Raw genomic sequence first — 21065 nt, 5'->3', positions numbered from 1 at the left:
TCTTATTCCTAGAGTTTCTACTCATTCCTTTCTAAATCTTCCTGCACTTGTTTCATTGCCTCCCCTCCCTTTTGAGATTTCAAGCATATTTATGATGATGTCTCTTCCAGACTGCTCTGTCATTGGTGCTTCCTGGGAGGCTCTTTATCCCAGTTGCTACATCTGATTACTCTCAAGTGGTAGTTTGTTTCTTCACATCATGTGTACTATTTGGCTGTGAAATCAGCTTCAGTATGAGCTCTCTCCACATGCAGCCCTGCACCTACCCTGGGATGTGGGAACATCCCTTGGGACTCCCTGGATTTCATCGTTTCTGGACCAGATTCACATGTTAATTTCTCAGCTGAGGGTTTCTGCACCTCATAGGTGGTGTGATTCAGACTCTACACCTGCAAGTAGCTCAGAACTCTGCTGACTCTTTTTGCACACATGACCCAAAGTGAGTGGTGTGTCTCTGAGCCATGTCCTCAGTCAGATGAACAGAAGTTTCTTAGCCCTGCTCACCCCCAACCTTCAAGGTGATTAGCTCCCTACTCTAGGGTCCTTCCCTGGCTCCCCAGTGAATGTCACATCCCAGCTCTGTGCCGAGAGTGGAAGAAGGGCACCTGTGTCTCCTCTCCTTCCTTCTTGCACGTGGAAGCAGAGGTCCGAGAGCCTCACTAAGTTTCCATCCTGGTGCTCAGCTGTGGCTTTGAGTTCCCTTCTTTCTGGCACTGGGGAATTTTCAGCCTGGATCAGAGTTTCCAAATGTGTTGTTGTTTTATCAAGCACTTTTGTGTGTTTTTGGAGCGGGGCCATCATGGAGGGGGGTGGTGTCTCCCATATCAGCTCCATCCACCATGTGTGTGTTGACCAGAAGTCTGAGATCAGGGGGCAGAGTTGGAATTTTCAGTTAATAAAATAACCAAGTCCAGCTTGATATGAAAATCCAAGGATGCTGTCCTAGTGCCAGCAGTTCACTCTTTAAGCCTGAAAACTGCTCTGCTCCCCTGGGCTGTGAGGAAGGGGCAGTCTGTGCATCGCCCTTGAGTTCCGGGGTCCAACGCTCTGTGCCCAGCCTACGCACTCAGACAGCAGCTGCTGTCTGCTATGCTTCACAGGTGCCTCCTCCGCTGCTCCTAACTTTCTGAAGTCCGTGTGTTCATAAGCCCCACTTAAAAATGCAGAGACTATGACCCAGTGAGATTAAGTCACTTGCCCAAGGTCATTCAGCCAGAAAACAGCAGAGCTGGGAATTCTATCTGAGGCTTGTCTGAGCCCCAAGTCCATGTTTTTGACCTCTACTGCTCTCTGGAATCTTCCAAATGTGTGCTGAACAAATGAGTGTAGAAGAAGAAGGGGACCTACTCTGCACAGCCTCAGTGATAAAATGAGGTTAACGGGCAGAAGAAGCTAAATGGAAACTTACTTCGATTCACATTAGAAATTTTTATACCGGTTAACACATCCAAATGGGCCTCCTTGGATGGTAATGAGCTCCCGGTCATTAGAAGAGCTCAGATATTGACTGGATAACCTGCAGAGATACTGCCAAAGGGAATTCTAGCCATCAGCTGAGCTGAGTGATTAGACTGGAAGGTTTTAGGTCCTCTGCAATCCCTGGATTCTGGGACTCTGGGACTCTAGCGAAAGCTGTTTTCACATCTATTCAGAGCCGGCCATTCACTGGACTATAATGCCTCTTTGATCTAATTGATGACCCAAATAGCTTTAAGCAGCTCTCAGCAGGTGGCCCAGCCATTGTGCAGGGTATCCAGTTCAGGGAGCTGCAGACACTGGGAGTGTTTTCTCTCTACCGTGGGCACGGCCTGGCAGCCCCCCAGTGTCAGGCTAAAGGAGATCTTTGGCTGGTAGGGCCCCAGCCTGTCCCCACGTGACGGTTCACGACCTCACCAGGGAGCAGAGGGGAGTAGAACTGAGAAGGAGAAAAAGAAGAAAAGAGAGAAGGGGTAGGGAGGGAGAGCCTTTTGAAAGTGTTTCCCAGCAACTGATTTTGATTACCTTCCACCTTCACCCCTGCGGAAGGAAGCTCACTTTGCTTGTGCTGACTCAGGGGCTCAGGTGACAGTATTGATGCCCAGTTAGTCCCCAGTCCAACAAGAGAGATTAGCTCCCTGCTCTGGGGTCCACAAGGCAGGACGTGCCTATCACCCAGATTGAGGGGGCGAAGCCCCGAGCGAGCGTGACCGTCCAGCAGACTTGTTTATGAGCAGGGTTGCTAGATCCAGCCCCGGCACTTTCTCTCAGCCACACACAGAGCTCAGTGCCCTGTGTCTGAGTCCCGCGGGACAGGGCCTTAGTGGGAGCAGTTATGGTTCCTCCACCGTGTCCTCTTATGCTGGCTCAGCCTCAGTGCGGCTCCATGTAGCGCCTTCACCGTCGGCCTCCAGGGGCCCTGGCCTCCATCCCTCCCCTCCTCCCAGGGTCGTTGACCTTGGGAGTTCAAGGGGAGGGCCATAAATGTTGCCATGGCTCTTGTCTTAGGAAGGCTCTCCTTCCTGAAACCTGCACATGGACTGACATTCCAGAATTAACATTTTAAAGAGGATATTGCTATGGTCTGAATTCACAGGTTGAAACCTACCCTTTAAGGTGATGGTATGAGGAGGTGGGGGCTTTGGGAGGTGATAGGTCATGAGGGTGGAGCCCGCATGGATGAAATTAGCATCCTTATAAAGAGACTCCAGAGAGCTCCCTTGCCCCTTCCACCTTGTGAGGACACAGTGAGAAGACTGCTATCTAAGAACCCGGAGGTGGGTCCTCACCAGACACCGAATCTGCCTGGCTCTTGGACTTCCTGCCTCCAGAGCTGTGAGCAGTGGAACCCCACTCAGTGGAACCTGTTCTCTACAGCAGCCTGAACGGATGCAGACGGCTATAAAGTGCTGACGACTTTATCCTGATCAGTGCTCATCTTCAGATCCGGGCTTTACTCTAGACGACTGCCTACAGCTACTTAAATAGCGAACATCTCCTTCTGCTCATGGAGCCTAAGATCTCTGCACTAAAAATCGGCTTTTCCGTGTCATCTTGATCCAAGCGCTGGGACAGACCAGGAAGGAAGAACCCTAGAGAGAAGTAGACCCACACAGTTCCAGAGATGGAGATTCCCATTCTCCTGCAGCGCTCCCTGCCCCGGGGGCCTGCTGGGTTTGTCCCTTGCAAAGTACACTTTTATTTCTTTCAGGTAGACGTGGTCTTGTGAACCACTCACGAACCATTTAGGAGTGGATCCCTGTGTTTTTGTGGGTGAGACTCATTTGTAATCCGATAAGCTCTCCAGGCAGCAGCTAAAGGGCTGGTATTGACCGAACTCCTTAATGATGCAGGTGGGCCCCAGTCGGTTTCTCAATCGGCTCCTAATAGCCCTGTAGCATTGTTCGTCTTGACCCTGCAGCCTGGCCTCGGCTTTTCCCTGACTCCTGTCGTTTGACTTGGACGAGAGCCAGGCCCCTGGGCCTCTCTCCGATGTTGTTGGTGTCCAGCCACAGGGCCACTTTCTGGCTAAAACCTCCAGAGCACCAAGGCAGGACATGGAAGGCCCCAGATCAAGTCACTGCACACGGAGGCACGAGTCCCCTGGCTACTTTAGCCCAGGAGCCACAGCCCCTTCAAGCAACTCTGCAGGCCAGACCTGAACCAGGACAACAGGCGGGAGTGGCAGCTAGAGAAGGGGCCCCGGAGCCCCGTTCCCCAGCTTCAGAGCCAGTGTCAATGGGAGCGTGTCCCCCACCATGACTGCGTTGCTCAGTTTGGGTAACAGTCCTTGCGTTACCGTGTTGTGTGAAGAGAGTCGTCCATACAGCCGAGAGACAAGTTAGAGGGGCCATTCCTAAGTAGGAAAACCGAGTCCTGGGACGGGAACAGCCGTCCATGGAGTGCTCTGGTTTGGAAAACACTGTTACAGTCGTTTCAGCACCACCCCTGTGCCAGGCACTGTGTAGCGCTGGGGAGCAGACAGCCACTTGCTCAGGCCCTGGCAGCTTGGCAGGCATTGTGCCCAGTGCCCTTCAGAGGTCACAGCATCCGATCCCAGACGAGGAAACTGAGGCACACATCCACGAGTGGTGACATGCACACTTCAGCACTATACCTTATTGACTTCAGACCCCTATGAAGTTTGGGGGCACTGGATTCTACCTAATAAAACAAAAACAAACTGACCAAGAAAAACAGAGCTCAAAAAGAGGCAGTGTTCATTCAAGGTGTTGGACCGCACCCTGCAGAACTGCAAGCCTTGTAGTTGCCCAGCCTTGAGACCAAAGAAAGAGCCGGGAGACAACAACGGAGACATCAATGGCTTAGTGGACAGGGGACCTAACACACCCAAAACAAAGGGTCCTGGAGCGACGCCCCACCATTTACGGTAGACGGCAGGCAGGACATGGCAGCAATCTTCGCTACCCGGGGAGGAGGCTACAGTTCACAGGGGAACTGATGTCAGGCGGGCTCATCATTTGCCAGGGAAACCAGCAGCTGGGACACGTCCCACACAGCCCCGCAGGCTAATGGCCATCAGGGCAGATGTTTCCCTGTAGTAAACTAGCTGCTTGGAGTCGTTCTGGCCTGGGGATTCGAACAGTCACTAGCTGGGGCAGGGGACAAGTGGTTCCTGTGAGTAGTGTCGGTGAGGCAGGGAGTGGTTGGGCAGGGGATGTACAGAGAGCAAGAGAACAGCCATCTCGAGTGGCCTGACCCCCGGGCCAACAGCAATCCGGGTGCGGGTCTTCAGCGCCCCAGGCGGCTCCCCGCGGCCATCAGACCAGCATGCGGCGCTAACCCAGGCCGCTCCCACGATGGGTACGCAGGAACCAGGGCCAGTCCCCACGAATCATCCCGGCATCCTCCTTAAGGACACAGACTTGAGAGGGTTCTTTGAGAGACTCCACCCCGCTCCCCAGGGGCCCTGCTGGCGATAACCTACCCGGGTTCTCCTCTTGGCTTTGTGCTGGTCCCACAGCGCATGTGCCCTTTGGGACACTCTTGAGAGAAGAACACATTCCCACACACTCAGGGTCGGGGGCACGGGCGCTCACGTCTAAGTCAGTTCCAAGCATTAGCAGCTCAGCTCGAAGGAGCTTCTCATCTTAAATGACTTTATTTGGTGTCAAAGACAAAAATATTATTATTCAAGTATTGCTCTTAGGAAAAGAATGTCTCTTTTTAAAATACAGTTATTTAAGTTCCGTGACCTTCTATTCATAGTCTTGAGGCACTTTTTAAAAACACCGCCTTCCCTCCGACCTCATCAGAAAGACTTGTGGACAGGCTCCTGATGATTCGCAACCTGCTGGTCTCCATTTCAATATTTGCAGCTGCGACGCTTAGCAACTCCCCCCATCGTTGGCGTTAGTGAACTCCTGCTTCACAGAAGAATAAAGTTTCTCAGAGCAGTGTGGTTTTAGGTTAAAAGGACAAAAGAAAACAAGTGAAAATTGAGTATCTCCTTTGGGAACTTGATAGCTCAGCCCAGAAACGAACTTCGGAACAGGTTGAAGCAATGATGATAATAACTACCATGTGGCCCAAGACGTTCACGACCGTCCTTTCCCGCGAGCCTCACTGTCACACGCGGAGGTAAGCAGAGCAGGACCCTCAGGCACATCCCTGCAGAAGCTGGGGGGCCTTTGTCCCTGGGGCTTTCCTGCCCTTCCCCTCCCACTCCCAGCCCTGAGCTTTGCTTTCTAGCCCGGGAGTCCGGAGTCCACTAAACTCCTGGGGAACCCAGCATCCTCTGCCTTTGTTTGCACAGCCCAGGCCTCCTCTCAGCTCTACAGTTCTCCTTCTCATCAAACAAAATGCTCATCACTCCGTGCAGCTGGTTTGGCTTCTATTTAGGAAGTCAGTGAATTTGCTAAATGCCTGCGTTTGGTCCTTCACTCAGACCAGTGTTGGGGTGTGCTGACTAGTGACCGCCCCCCCCCCCAGGGGCCCACATCCTAATTCCTGGAACCTGCGAACGCTTCCTGATGTGACAAAAGGCAGATGTGATCAAATTAAGGACCTTGCAATGGAGAGATTATCCTGGATTACCTGGTGGCCCTAAATAATCATAGATGTCCTTAAAAGAGGGAGGCAGGGGCTTCCCTGGTGGCGCAGTGGTTGAGAGTCCGCCTGCCGATGCAGGGGACACGGGTCTGTGACCCGGTCTGGGAAGATCCCACATGACGCGGAGCGGCTGGGCCCGTGGGCCATGGCCGCTAAGCCTACGCGTCCGGAGCCTGTGCTCCACAACGGGAGAGGCCACAACAGTGAGAGGCCCGCGTACCGCAAAAAAAAAAAAAAAAGAGGGAGGCAGAAGGAGATCTGACTATGGCAGAGAGGGAGACGAGGTGATAAGGGGAGGTATGCGGCCACAAGCTGAGGGGAATCGGCAGCCACCAGAAGCTGGAGGAGGTGAGGAAAGGGATTCTCCCTGGGGGCTCAGGAGGAGCCAGCCCTGCCGACACCTTGACTCCAGCCCAGGGAGACTGATTTTGGACTTCTGGCCTCCAGAACTTAAGGGAATAAACTTTTGTTGTTTTAAGCCACTAGATTCGTGGAAATTTGTTACAGCAGCTGCAGGAAACAAATGCAGGTGTATGATATGATAGTTTACACTCCCGGAAATGCAGTATTTGCTTCCGTAGAAGCGAGTCCTTGCAATGGGGGATTCATCTACAGGTGGTGGAGTGTTCGGCAGAAGAAGGGCAGATTGGTGAGGGGTGTCCTTCAGCCAGCAGACCCTGCCTCAGCTCACTAGCATAAGGCTGGCCCCCCGGCCTCCACAAAGGACTGCACCAAGATCACTTTGAACAGGCCAGCGCCAGCCAGCTTTTAAAGACGTCCCACTTGATTGTTTTTCTGTACCAACATTTGGCAAACCAACCTAGCTGATCATCAGAATCACACGGGGAAGCTTTTGTAAAAGGTCGGGGGGGTGAGGATTCTAGAGTCGCTGCCAGAGATTCTGGTTTAGAAGGTGTGGGATGGAGCCTGTACCTTTGCTGTCTTGGAGAGTCTTCACGCTCAGCCAGCTTGGGGAAACACTGCTGTGCGTGCACCAATATTCCTTCTTCTGAGAGCATTGCCTCACTCAATTTTTATAGCTAACTGCGCATCTACTGCTTTCCCAGATCAGATAATACTTAAGAAACCGTTTAGTCACGCTGAACACCCCACACTTCTAGCACTCAGGAAATGCGTGTTGCCTTGATTGCCTCCTGAGGCAGGATTTCTCCATCAGTTCCAGAGGCTGGTAATGGGCGCGGCATGGAAACCCTTCATCTCGCTCAGCTAAATTCCCTATTCTTTAGTTTGTCTGGCTTATTCATCCAAGGTGTTTATTGAGCACCTGTTACATGCCAGGAACTCGGAATATAAAAGTGAATTAACACATACAAATCCCCGCCCTTTAATCCACACGGGGGCATCCCATCCTCTCACCCACCAATCTGAAAGGCCCCCTAAAGGGGTTGACCACTGTGTCTGATTTCTCCTTTCAAGGATGAGGAAACCCAATCCATGCTTTTATTCTTTGACCATCTTCCAGTCCAGCCCTGACTGCAATCCACCCATCAACCTTATGGCTCTTTCCTGCATCCCCCTCCAGATTCCCCTTCTTCCTTTGTGAATAGGTGGAGCACAGAGGATTTTTAGGGCAGTGAAACTACTCTGTATGATACTGTGTTAGTGGATACGTGTCCTTGTACATTTGTCAACACCCATAAAGTGAACCCTAATATAAACCGTGGACTTTGGTTATAATGATAATGGATGCTGGTTCATCAGTTGTAACAAAAGCACCACTCTGGTGGTGGGGGGATTGATAGTGGCAGAGTCTGTGCTTTTGTGGGACAGGGGGTATATGAGAACTCTCTATACTTTCTGCTCAGTTTTACTGTGAACCTAAAACTGCTCCAAGAAATAAAGTCTTTTTTTTTTTGGATGTCATGGCTTGGTGTAGAGCTAGCATGACTCAGTTCAATGCAGACTAGCTCCTGCAGCTCATACTAACCCATGTTATCCCAGCTGGCACCTGGACTTTTTCTAGAGGCAATGCAGATTTTAAAGCCGAAAAATGATGAGATTAATGGGTTTTAGGAAGATGGTTGAATGGGGATTAGTTGAGCTAGCAAGGAATCCGGGGACCCATCAGGACTGTGTGGCAGGCCTCCTCCTGCCTCAGTGCTCCCAAATCATTTACCTTAGAAACATGCGGGACCAGCAGAATTCCTTCACAGGCCCAAGGAAAACTCCAATCTACTTTCTCTTATCCCTGAATTTTGCCATAATAGATTCTAGGCATCCTCCTTTTGAGAGAGGAGGAAGCACCTTACCCGTGCTGGGTTATTAACAGAGATGAGTTCCACCCATGAGTTAGTGAACTTGGTCAGGAAGCCTTCAGGGTAGAGCTGGCATGCATGGCAAAGCACCCATGTATGACTGGTAGATACTTGGCCACCCCCCTTAGGAATGAGGGATAAACTCCAATCATTTTACATTAGGCATCCAGAAAGGGTCTCATATGACTGTTGGTCTTTCTCTATGGCATGCTTCTCTTTTCCTGCTCAAATGTCTGTCTCCACCATTTTTCATTTACTTTTTTAGTTTTTCTTTTCCCAACCAATTTCTTTGTTTAGGTCTCACTGAGTCTTCTTTTATTGATTCCCATTTATTTCTTCCAAGGAATCAGAAAGCTTAATGTCAATTTCAATTTCCAAACCTGGGAGCAATTGAGAAAAGTGCTTTCTTCAGATCAATACTTCCTCCTGACTTGACATTGAACTATTAATGATTACTTGGTGTGTGATTTCACTGGGAAAAAAATAGGAGCCAATAAATCCATGCAATCAATGGATATAGAACTAGCTGGTTTTCCCTGAGATAGGTTTTATGGAGAGGCCACAAATGCTCAAAAGAAGCCGAAAGACACTCTAGTTCACTGCACTCCCATTATCCACTAAGCTTATCACATCCAGAAATTAGGTCCGTTTGGCAAGAGTCCCTTCATGACTGTTCTGCCAGCTGTGTGTGGACATCTCTTTTCCTCCCTGTGATGTCAAATGGACGACTTTGCCGGCCATGTCAGCAATTTACTCAGCAATTATAAGTTATTTACAGTCGCTAATTGACTTGTTGGGGTCCTTTCTTATTGGACCAAAAAGGTTTCGATTGTTTCCACTCTAGGTGTGAAGTTCAGTTATTCCTCTAGGGGCGCCCCCGGGTCCTTCTGCAGCTGCTCCTCCGTGAGCACCCCTCCCCCCCTCAGCTTTCTCCCCGGAACTCCCTTCCTAGACTTGGGGACACCACATGCTCCTCTCCCAGGCAAAGCAGAGGGAGATGCTGGCCTGCTCCCCTGCCTCTCTGCCCAGCCCCCATTTTGCATACCACCTCCTGTGAAGTTGAGGAAGATTCTCCTGAAGGGTTTAGAACAACAACTAAAGGGAATTACACGGTGGAAGAAGGAGTTTTTTTGGGTTTTTGTGGGGGTTTTTTGCTGCTTTGGGTCTTCATTGCTACACTTTCTCTAGCTGTGGCGAGCAGGGGCTACTCTTGGTTGCGGTGCGCAGGCTTCTCATTGCGGTGGCTTCTCTTGTTGCAGAGCACAGACTCTAGGTGCACAGGCTTCAGTAGTTGTGGCTCGCGGGCGCTAGAGCGCAGGCTCAGTAGCTGTAGCACATGGGCCTAGTTGCTCCGCGGCATGTGGGATCTTCCCGGACCAGGGCTCAAACCCGTGTCTCCTGCACTGGCAGGCAGATTCTTAACCACTGCACCACCAGGGAAGTCCCAAAGGAGATTTTTAACAGTACGAGATGGCATCACCTCCATAGGTCCAAGGGGAAGAGCACCCAAAACAAGCTAAGACCTTCACAGGCTCACCCCTTCTCTAGGCCACAAAGCTGCCCCGGGCACAGAACCCGTCCTCAACCCAGGGCTGCCTGTCCCCTTGCTAGAGTTTGCCTTCAGAATATGCCCTGAGGGTGTCATTGATGGAAGAACAGGCTAAGCTGGCACGGGCTCCCTCAGTGGCCCCCTCAAGCCTCTTCATCCTTTCCTTCCAAACATCAAGCTGGTACCAACTGGTACAACATACGGACACACACACGTACACCCATGCGCACGCACACAAACACGTGCACACCCGCTCCCAAATTCAACCTCAGTGAGGAGTAACGGAATCACATCCAAACAGAGGAATGCAAACATTCTCCTAAGAACCCCACAGTTTTCAAGGTCGTGATGCCATCAGAGGGGTGGGTGCGTTACTGCATCTTGTCTTAGTGTGTTTGCTCACCGCCCCATCCCCCCCAGCACCTTTTCAGATTATGCTTCCTTGGGCTGGAGAAATGAGCCCATTTCTTACAAAGGCATAGGGGGCTGGGCCATCCTCTCCAGCTGGGGAAGAGGGGAGGGAAGTGGGAAATTGAAAGGGAGTGTGATTTGTTCTTTCACTTATACATGGAGGGTTCGCATTTTAAAAGGAAACTTTCAAGATGGGGAGAAGGGTCAGGGAGGACCTCGCTCCTGTTCCCCTGACTCTTCTCATCTCTCCTCTCAGGAACACTGAGTGCTCTGCAAGCATGTTGGCTGAAAGGCTCCACCAGTGCGTTTATGAGGACTTGGCACCCAACTGTGAAAGGTTTCCAATTCCCGTGCTGATCTGTCATTTCTACTTTCTGTACAAGCTATTTTTTAAGGAAAGACTATCTATCTTAAATACAGTACATAGATAGATAGATAGATAGATAGATAGATAGATAGATAGATAGATATAGATACATGATGGATGGATCCATGGATCGATGGATAGCTAAGATAATAACTTCTGTCTCCTAATCTAACACATTCCAGCCATTTCCTTAGAACAGGCGCCTAAACCTTCTGGCTGTTTATTAGTTGAAACTGGGCCTCCCATTTTAATCTTCAGACTCAGCTGAAGAGGAGCTTTAGCGAAGCTGGAGAGGAGACGGCTGCGTTGACAACTTCATCAGGGATCTCAGGCCTGCGTGTTCCCAGGAAAACCCACGTTAGAACTTATCCTGAGCCCACGTGGACTCTGGGAATTGGCAGCAGGAGCAGCTGTCTTCCGAGGCCCTTGCTGATGGGCCTGAAAATTAGTTGCACCGCTGGCCTCTTCACCCACCCTGCCGTGAACTTGCCAAGTCACCATGTGGCGCTTCCTGTCCTCCCGTGAGCCCCTCCCATAATGGTCCCCCTGTGGGGAGGTTCCAGTCCCTGGAAGCTTTGGAAAACAGAGTCACAAAGATGGATCCAAGGACAAAGGTATGGCCAAGACGCAGATGTGCTGGTGTTCATTTCCAGCAGACTCCTGCACACCAGCTAATGCTGGACCCAAACAGATGTGCTTAGTTATCTCTCTCCTCTGTCCAAAAAGTGTTTCAGAGATCACTATGGTACAGCCTTTGGGTTTGAAAGGAAATATATTTTCTCAAGAATCCTTAAGCAGAAAAATCAAAAACAAAACCAAAGCAAAATAAGGTATCAAAGGCCCCAAATATACTTTTGGTGAACTACCTTCAAAGTTTTACAAACCTGCTTTCTTTGTCTGCCATGTCTGTTTTTTTCTCCCTGTATCTTGAAGATTTTAAGAAAAGGCTTCACAACGCCAGTGTCCTTGATCAATTATGTTGTAGCACCAATCAGAAACTTGCCACATCCTTGTGGAGAGAGAGGGATTTGAAAGGCGTGTCTTTTATCTCTACTTATATTTAGCTATATAGTCTACTTGTCCCCCCAAAATAAAATGGGTTAATTACTTCAGAAAACTGCAAAACAAAAGAAGGCAATATCAGAAGTAAAGTCAAATTCCATCTGGTCAACATAGTTGAGTAAATAGTGCCTTGAATTTGAAAGCATTTCAAGAATGAACAGTACATTCAAATAATGCAGTTTTCTCTCAAACTACGAGCATAGCCTATCATAGACGCTGTGTTTATGTAGGACCGTATTCATAAATATAAATTCTAAGTTTCAGAAAATATGAAACCAAGCCCCTTCCATGAAAAGAAATATCCGTGTACCCCTTATGTTATTCAATAGGTAGCACATATTTTGAGTGTAAGAGCAGAGTTGCTTTCTTCCCAACTCACAGAACAGTTCTGTACTAAGGATCCGAACAAAAATAACCTTGATTTTTATAGACTTGTATTTTTTTCTAAGGCCTTGGCCCATAATCTTATTAAATTTAACAGTTTAAAATAAGTTTCCCTGGGAAACTTTGAAAACTGACTCTTGGAAAACTTTGAAAACCTTGACTTTTAAAATATGTATTTGTTATGAATTTTTAATTACCAAACATGATTATTACCAAAAAATCAGAAATAATGCAGAAGGATATAATTTAAGAAGTGAATATCTATCCTTCCCACCCTCTCTAAGAGATAATCACAATTAGTAGTTTTGTGTGTATACTTTTAGAGTTCTGAATACATATATTTGTATATACATATATTCTCAAATATTCGTATATACACACATGCACAAAGAGGTGCTTTTTATTCTTTAACAAAAATTGAAATGTATGCTAAGAGATTAGATCTTAATTGTTCCTGCCACAAAAAAGAAATGGTAATTATGTAACATAATAGAATTGTTAGCTAACATGATGGTGGTAATCATAATATAATATATATGTTGAATCATATATATTATATTATCAACATGTTGTATACCTTAAACTTACACAATGTTATATGCCAATTATATTTCAACTTAAAAAAAAATTGGATTGTAATATATCAACTGTTCTGCAGCTGGCTGTTGTCATGTCAGGATTTATCAAGGCCGTCTCTCCTGGGTGGTGGAGAGCAGGCAGGGCGGGGGCAGTGAGCCCCGCAGGCTCCACCCCAGAGGGAACAGAGCAGTGGGGTCACCAGAGGCGTGTGCTACAGACGCTGGCCTGAGGACGCGCTTTACAGAGGCTGCTGGAAGTGCTCATGCCCCAGTCCGGCCTGGGCCCTGCTGTCCCCACCGCCTGCTCCCAGATGCCAGCGGAACCAAGCAAACAAGGGGCACACCCCTGCCCTCAGCAAACTGGGTTGTGAATACCCCCAATGACCCAGATGACTCTACTTTTAAAGTTACGCATTGTTATGCTATTAAAGAAGAGAATTTGGCCATTTTCCCTCCAAGAGTCTGCATAAATTACTTTATTATGGAAAGCAGAGCACTGTAATTTGTTTTCCAGGCTACAGCCTTTCTTGGTGGAGTTGCTGCATTAGCTTCACGCCCCTGTCTTCTGGAGTGTTCGCAGCTCTCATCACTCAGGCCAGCCACGCTTCAGGTCTTTACAGATAGCTTTGCCTCTTTGCCCTTTCACCGCTGTCTGTGGTAGCTAAAGCCTCCTGTTCTAAATGATTGGGATGCCCTCACTGATAAGTAGGAGGGAATCGATTGTTCTTTCAAAGAAGGCATCTCCTCTGGAATTAGACAGAACTCCACCTGCACTGGGCATCCCCTCCCCCGTTTCTCTCAGACTCTTCCAAACAGAGCCCGGGAGTGGGGGGCCCGTCATGTTGGGAGAGGGGCCTCATCGTGTACCCTGTGTTCACCACAGCACAGCTGCCCCTGGCCGTGGTCCTACTCCCACTGTCCATCCGTCAGTATCTTTCAAAACCCGCTCGGAGTGATGATGCTTCTCCACCGCAGCAGGACAAACTGGCACACCCGCCTCCATACACCACTTGGGGAGATCTGATCTTAACCCTGGAACCTAATGCTGCAGCTCCGGGCTATGTGCTTTGTCCTACACTCTGAGCTCCCGTGACCACAGTCCCATCTTAATGACCTGGTACCTGGATCACGACGCCTAATTGTGTCCTGTCCTCGGTGCTCTCCATCCCGGACAGAGGGGCAGGGCCGGAGGCAACTGAAGACGCAGTGGTGAGAGGGGCCGTGATGGGCAGAAGCAGCAAGAGAACGTCCCAGCCTTCAAAGAGAACGGGGAGGCCCCTAGAAGCCCAGCTTCCATGGCAGAGGACTCAGAACCAAAATCACATGGTACGATCGCTACAGTTATCCATACCACCTGGTTTTCTTCCTGCCAACTGAGCCTGGGAAGGCAAGCATCGCACACGGTAGAGCTCTCAGTCCTTGATCATGGGCCAGTCACACTTGGGCCTGTCATTCCTGTGTTTTCTGATGAGAAGGTCGAACCCCATCATCTCAGGAGCAGCATCTGGCAATGATTGCTGCTCAGTCTGAAAGCCTTGGAGCCGGACAGCCTAGGGCCCAGGCATCAACCCCAATCGTGTACAAGCTGCGTGAATTCAGGCAAGTTATTGGCCTTTCTACACCCTAGGCTGCAACTCTGGGTTATGTGCACGTTAGTCATCCATCCCTGTTAGAATCGAGATGATTAGATGACATAACACATGTGAGGTGTTTACTTAATGCCTGACCCATAGTTAGTGCTGAAACAATGTCAGGCGCTGTTGCTGCTATGACATTTTCTTCCCATGTAAGAAGCTATGGTGCTGTGAGGGAGTGCAGAGAACTTGGTGGATGCAAACGGGATAAAAGGGGCATGATTTTGCAAGGTCCCGCCTGGTCCTGCTAAGGATGCCAGCCTGAGGGAGCCTGCGTCCTGCAGACACAGACGTGCATGCCACTGGGTTGTCTGTGCAGGGCCACTCTGGGGTCTTCACTCTTTGCCAGCCCCGTCCTTCCAAGCCTGGTGGTTGGTCCAAGCCTGCATCCTAGACCTCCCAGGAGTTTGGGCTCAGCAACGGTGCTCCTAGCGCCCTGAGCACCCTAAACGTCCTGGAGGTGCAGAGAGATTCTGCTGGTCCCCCTGCAAGAGCAGCCCCTGAGCAAAGCGTTTACTCGCAGTCAGGTCAGAGGCCCCTGGAGCTCCCTGAAGTACTGGAAGCCCCACGCATGACGCGTAGGTGGAGTTTGATGAAGCGTTTGATCTCTGTCCAGTGATGGCCAAGGTCAAAAGACTGAGGGTTTTCTGCCTTGGACAGAATTCAGATTTGACCTCACATATTGTTCTCTCATCTCTAACACGAGCTCGTTCCAGCCTCAGTGTTGAGATGAGAATTAAGCCCATGTTCGCAGAGCACCCACATGGCGCGGGACCCTGCTCTACAGTGGGCGTCGGGGAGGGTCACAGGAGCCACTGCTGTGTGCAGAGTCCCCACCAAGCCAGGGTCCACACTGCCTCGGCCCAGCAGCCCCAGAGCAGGCACGAGTCTCAATTTGCAGACAGAAACAGTCATACAGCATCGTCAGTGTGCATAATGCCACTGAACTGTACACCTGAAAATGGTAAATTTTATGTTATGTATATTTACCACAAGAAAAGAACCTATGGAGTGCATCGATTTTACTTGTCAAGTCTGAGCTACACGTTCCTGCCTGCTCTTTGCCTCTTTCTCAAGCGTTGCTGTAGACATTGGCCTCCTTTAGGAAAACGTGTGGGTATGAGGCGAGGTCCCAGGTGCACAGAACTGCACAGAACGTGTGGGAAAGAAACGCAATAAATCAGAATTGCCTGTAAACGCTTTGTACTTTGCCCTCCTAGAACTGAAAGCCTACAGCGTTAACACCCGTGGAACAGGACTCTCTGCAAGGACGAGGGACCAGAGGGCCCCTCGGCCCCTCTGCTGCTGCAAGCGCCCTGACTCCGAGAAGCTGTGCTCATGGGATGCGGTCTCCCCTCCCCTCCCGGGGACCCAGCCCCACCGCCCACAGAGAGGCTGCCCCTCACAGGGCAGCCCCCGAGTCCCCTGGTCTCTGCACAGCAGAGCACCCACAGGGCCCAGGGTCCCAGGGGGCTCTGGGGAAGGCTGGCTTGCAGGGGGTTCAGCCGAGTATTTTCAGAGGAAACAGCAAGATTAAAGATGTGGCAGGAGCAGAAGGTAAGCAGGAATTTTTTATAGTGAGTCAAAGTATTGATTCAAAAAGCACTAATTTGGAGACTTTTGTAGCTTTCTCAGAATGACATGCCTCCTTGTTCGACGTCTCCAGTTTCTTCTCCCTGCCTTCAAAGGCCTGTCAGGAGGCTGGAGAGGATAAAAGGAAAAGTGCTTAGAGAGAAGGAAAACAGTAGCAAAGAATGAAGTTTTGAAAGTGCCGAAGAGTCTGGAGAAAGGAGGTTTGGGGATGATACGCTGCCTTCCGTTCGGGGAAGCAGTGTGATGACGCAATACGAAGCATTGCTAATGAGCAGAGCCTAGCCCACTCTTTCCGGCTCTGAAACCGTGTGGTGCCTGCAAGACGTGGTTTGAAGGAAGGCGAGGATCCAGGTCAGCCAGGTCCTCTCCAGATAGGCAGATATTTCTAGAACACCCACAGGTACCCTGCGCAGGAAAGGAACGGGTGAGAAGGGATGAATGGCCCCGAGTTTCTCATCATCACCACTGGAAAACCAAATCAAAATGCCCACAGTCTTCAGAAATGTGAGGGAGGAAACGTGGTCCTGCTAAGAAGAAGGGGAGCCAAAGCAACCAGGGAGAACCCTTCCACAGCCATTGAAAACAGTCATGCAGCTTCTTGAGATGTGTTTTTAAATGTGACAGCTGGTAAGTGTCCTAGACTCTGCTTGTCCCAGGCCAGAGATTTCTTTCAGGGCACGTCAAGCTTCGGCAACAAAGGTGGAGTGAGAGAGAGTAAGTGAGTTAGCACGATCTCAGTGGAGTTGGGGGGAACCTGTCTCAGCTAGCAATCACACAGCAAGCGGGTGGCTGCATATTTTCTGTCCTGGCCCTGAGCAAGGGGCATTCTCTTAGGGCTGTGAGAGGGAGGGAGCAAGGAGCGGTCAGAGGGGGCGCTTCCCAACGAAACGGGGACAAAGTGGCACTTCTTCGGCCAGGACAGGCAGCTGAAGGGCCAGGGCGCGGTGCTTCTGGACCACCAGTCGGGAGTTTGGTAAACGGGCTGGTGACAGTTGGTGTTAAGGAATCGGAGTTGGAAGGACAGAAGTCGTACCTCCGTGTCTATTATGCAAAAGTGATTGGTCAGCAGGCCATTATTTTATGTAAAGATGATCCTTTGTAGAAAAACTGACTCAACGCCCTGCAGCTCAGAGGAGCTTGCTGGAGGAAAGACCTTCTGTAGGCATCACACTCCAGCCAAGGCCCCTGGGAGCCAACTGGTAACGGCCTCCGCAACGATAGACTTAGAAGCTATCCTCAAGCTTTTGGGGTGCATCGGAAATCATGGGGGTTGGGGGCAGCCTCAGCCCCAGAGACCCTGATTCCAGACCCAGGAATTTTCACTTTGAAGAAGCCTCCAGATGATTCTGGGACGACTCCCAGAGAATCACTACTCCACAGTTTTCTATCAACCCATCTCGTTCAGATGGAACTGCCATGGTGGCAGAGGTTCCAATGTCTCTGTCAGCAGAATTTTGTGACTGAGACCCTGCTTTGCGCCAGACTGGGTCCAAAGTAGAATTCTTCCCTCCAGGATTGTCTGGGGCCAGTTCTCCTTCGTAGTTGCAGTACGAGTGGGTTTTGTAGACGTTGTAATAGTGATCGAATCATACTCGTAACCAGCTACACTTTCAGCGTGACTTCTATGAGCCAGGCCTTACTCTTGACACAAGAGAAAGAGTTCTTTCAGTTGCAAACTGAAAAGCTGAGAGAAAAACTGACTTTGGGGAGTTTAAAAAATAGCAGTAAGTAGAGATGCTTTTTATGCCTATCAAGGAATGAATGCCTTTTCCCAGCTCTGCTCCAGCCAGCCCCACAAAGGGCCACATCCAACAGACCCCACCGGCCTCCACCCGCTTCTGCTCTGTCCTGCTCTTTGGGGAGCCCTCTTCAGCAGCATGCGCCAGAAAATGGATGAAAATGCAGGTATTTTTACAGGGAAACATTTGCATCTGTGCATGAATCTACGCTGCCAAGTTCACAGACTCTTTCACCTACTTTATCTCATTCAGTTCCCTGAAGAACATTTATGTCACATTTTGCAGGTGAGAAAATTGAGGCAGAAGGTAATTGCCTCACCTAAAGTTACACAACTAGTTAACATGAGAACCAGAACCTTAACCCCAGGCTTCTGGCTCCAAGTTCGGGAGCCTTCCAATAAGCACATACTTACTTTCATTCAAATGCCAGGTCAATTTGTATATCCTGACACACAGCAATAAAATAAAGCTGGGCCTAAAGAGAGAAAATAATTTAAAGCGGCTAAGAGAAAATTCACTCCTCTTGTGAAAACCCATCCAGATGACAAGCTGCTCTGGAACAACATAAAAATGAACAGTGGGGTGTTTCTCACAGTGCTTTTCTCCAGAAAGTTCTCTAAATGTGCTTTGTTTCCTTGTTCTCCAGAAATGTGCTGACCAATCACCTTGCAGTTGCCAAGGCAGTTGTCATTTCCATTAAGCATATCCCTTTCCATAAAACGACTTGGTAAATGCTTTAATTGTGTACTTTTCAAGTTAATACATCCTGAACATCAGAACTGACCATTTGTCCTGACTCTTGCTTCATAACTACAATGCATTCCATTCCTCCTCTCAGGTTTCTATTGGGGAAAATAAAGGACAAAGCAATCAAGTGAGCCCAAATACCCCAGTTTAGTTTCTTAACCACGAAGTGCCACAAGCATCTCCCTGATTCCTGCACACAGCCCTGGCTACAGTGTCTTTCTGAAGCACTGAGCTCAGGGCACTGAGAGCAAACGGACACTGCAGGAAAGCAGCTGCATACAGAGGCCTTCACAGGGTCAGAGCCTCCCAACGCGCGGAGGCACAGATGCTAGCTGGGCGTCCGCGCTGTCTGCACTGGGAAGCGGGCCCTAGGAGGTGAGGGAGAGACCGTTCCCGCAGGCACCCCTCCCACCGGCTCAGACTTACTGGGGAGCAGCTGGCTCCCTTCTTCACGGCCAATGCCATTACCAGCAGCTCTGCCCAGGAGGCACCTTGGGCACTCGCAGGTAAGTGGGAGTTGGAGACCCTGGCAGCTCCGGCATTGCTCCGCTCACAGCCTAGCAGGCTCTCTGCCACGCACCCCGGCACTGCTGAACCCACCGTTCTCAGGGAGGGTCAAGGACAGCGTCCAGGGCAGGGCAGTCCTCTTAGTCAGCCCAGGTTGCTATAACAAAATACCATAGACTCGTGGGAAATACAGGGGATGCTGGCAGTTTTAGAAGAGGAAAGGGAGAAAGGCTGAACCCAGAGCACCACGAGGAAGAAGCAGAGAGAAGGGGGCGCCTGGAGACTTCTCCCAAAGACAGGAAGAAAAACTGGAACTCCTCACCCATCAGGTGCCCCACCAAGGGACTCAAAGTGGGCCCAGCAAATGCATCGGCTCTTAACATTTTCCCATGGGATTTCTCATGAAGCTTCACTTCAGCGATCTTTAAGAGGAATGAAATACAGTCCACTGGAAAAACACAAGGAGTAAGATTGAGGCCAAAGTCAAGAATCAACGTCTTCAACACAGATTTCAGGACCCAAAAGGTGGGAGAAATCACGTATGTTACAGAGCCAGAGTGGCGTTTTTCCCCTACACTGCAGTTACTAGCACAGTAAATGTTACAGTTTCTTTATGTTCCTTGGTTTCAGAAATTTCCAGCCTAACTCTCCCACCCCAGCTGCTCAAAAAACAGCTTCCAAATCAAGTTTTTAAAATAGCTGCTCTTCCAATAATTTAAGTTAAAATGCTAGGCGTTTGTCCTGGGTGTTCCCAGATGGCTGGTGCCGAACATGGGGGCAGACCCATGGGAGGCAAGCCTAGAGGACTTCTTGGAGGTGGCACATCTGTGAACTGCTTACTGCTCACTTCCTGTGAGGAGATAAGAACTGAGAGGAGGGTTAGAAACATTTGTGGCCACTTGACATCATCCACGCCTCGTGGAACAGTTCAGGCATCATGCGGTCATAGCATGTGGCCTGAGCTGCCTACAATTTCTGTGCAGTTAAGGTTTGTCACCTGTAATCCAACAGGGCATAAAATCTGGAATCATTTCATCAAAAGATCATTTTAACTGTAATTTATTAAGATAAATTGTGAAAATTGACTTCTGATGAGGGTTTATAAATGAATAAAGCACTTACTTGCTTTAATTTGGATAAAACTTTAAAAGGAATAAACCGTGCTTGCTGAGCTCACTTTATAATCTCTTCGAGTCCCGTCCACACAGCACTGAGCGTGTTTTGTCTACTATGCATGTTATTAAAACAAAACATAGAAATATTTAGGGAGACATTTTCCCCTACAAATAAGGTGGTTGTTTAATCAGATAAGCAAGAAACAATCTCACTTGTCACATTGAAAATATTAAATACAGATACAGTGTTTGTTTATTGTATTATATAAAAGTATTATTTTGCAAGGGTTTGAAAATTGAAACAAAAAACAAAAAACAAAAACTGAACTTCACCGCAGTCTAAGAGATACTGCCATAGAGGGAATTCTCCAGGCGGGATGGGAAAGGGGCGTGGTGTGTGTGTGTGTTTGTGTGTGAGATGGGTGGTCAGACGCAGGGGAAGGAATAAACTGCAATTTTCAATAATAAAAACACTATTGTGTTGGGTAATTACATGTTGCACAGCCTCCATGACAAACAGAAACATTTGTTTCCATTCGGTTGAAGTGAAAAGGAACCTTTTCCCTCCGCTGCCTGGGCGGTTAGCTCAAAGGCCAAGGAAGGGCTGTAACCCCAGGGCAACCACAGGAGACCCATGTGCCCTCACAATGCAAAAGACGACTGTTTTGAGGGCACAGACGGCAAAGCCCCTGCACCTCCCTCCCTGGCCGTCTATTTCTCACTGTCTTCGTGGGAACCTTTGGCTCAGAAAGAGAACCTGCCCCGAGGGCCCAGAGGCTCGTTAAGACCCTCACCACTGCAGACAGAACTTCGAATAGCACAGCTCGGGTGCAACAAGCCTCTGCTGGGAACACCGCAGCCAATTCTCTTTTTCTTTTAGAATCTGCTAATCCAGGGCCTGTGCTCAAACTTTAGTTTTAGTTTACTTCTGCCACAAAAGTGACAGACGTGGATTTTTACTGCCTGCTAGGCAGAGTGGGTCATTCATATATTTGATTAGAGGAGGCCATTGATGAAATTCAGTCATGTGGAAAATGCCAGTGGCGATGGGGGAG

The sequence above is a fragment of the Monodon monoceros genome, unplaced genomic scaffold (assembly GCF_005190385.1).
Source record: "Monodon monoceros isolate NGI ecotype Baffin Bay Population unplaced genomic scaffold, NGI_Narwhal_1 Super_Scaffold_1, whole genome shotgun sequence".
NCBI classification, from domain to species: domain Eukaryota; kingdom Metazoa; phylum Chordata; class Mammalia; order Artiodactyla; family Monodontidae; genus Monodon; species Monodon monoceros.
The sequence above is the reverse complement of the archived record's forward strand: the minus strand, read 5'-3'. Positions refer to the sequence as shown.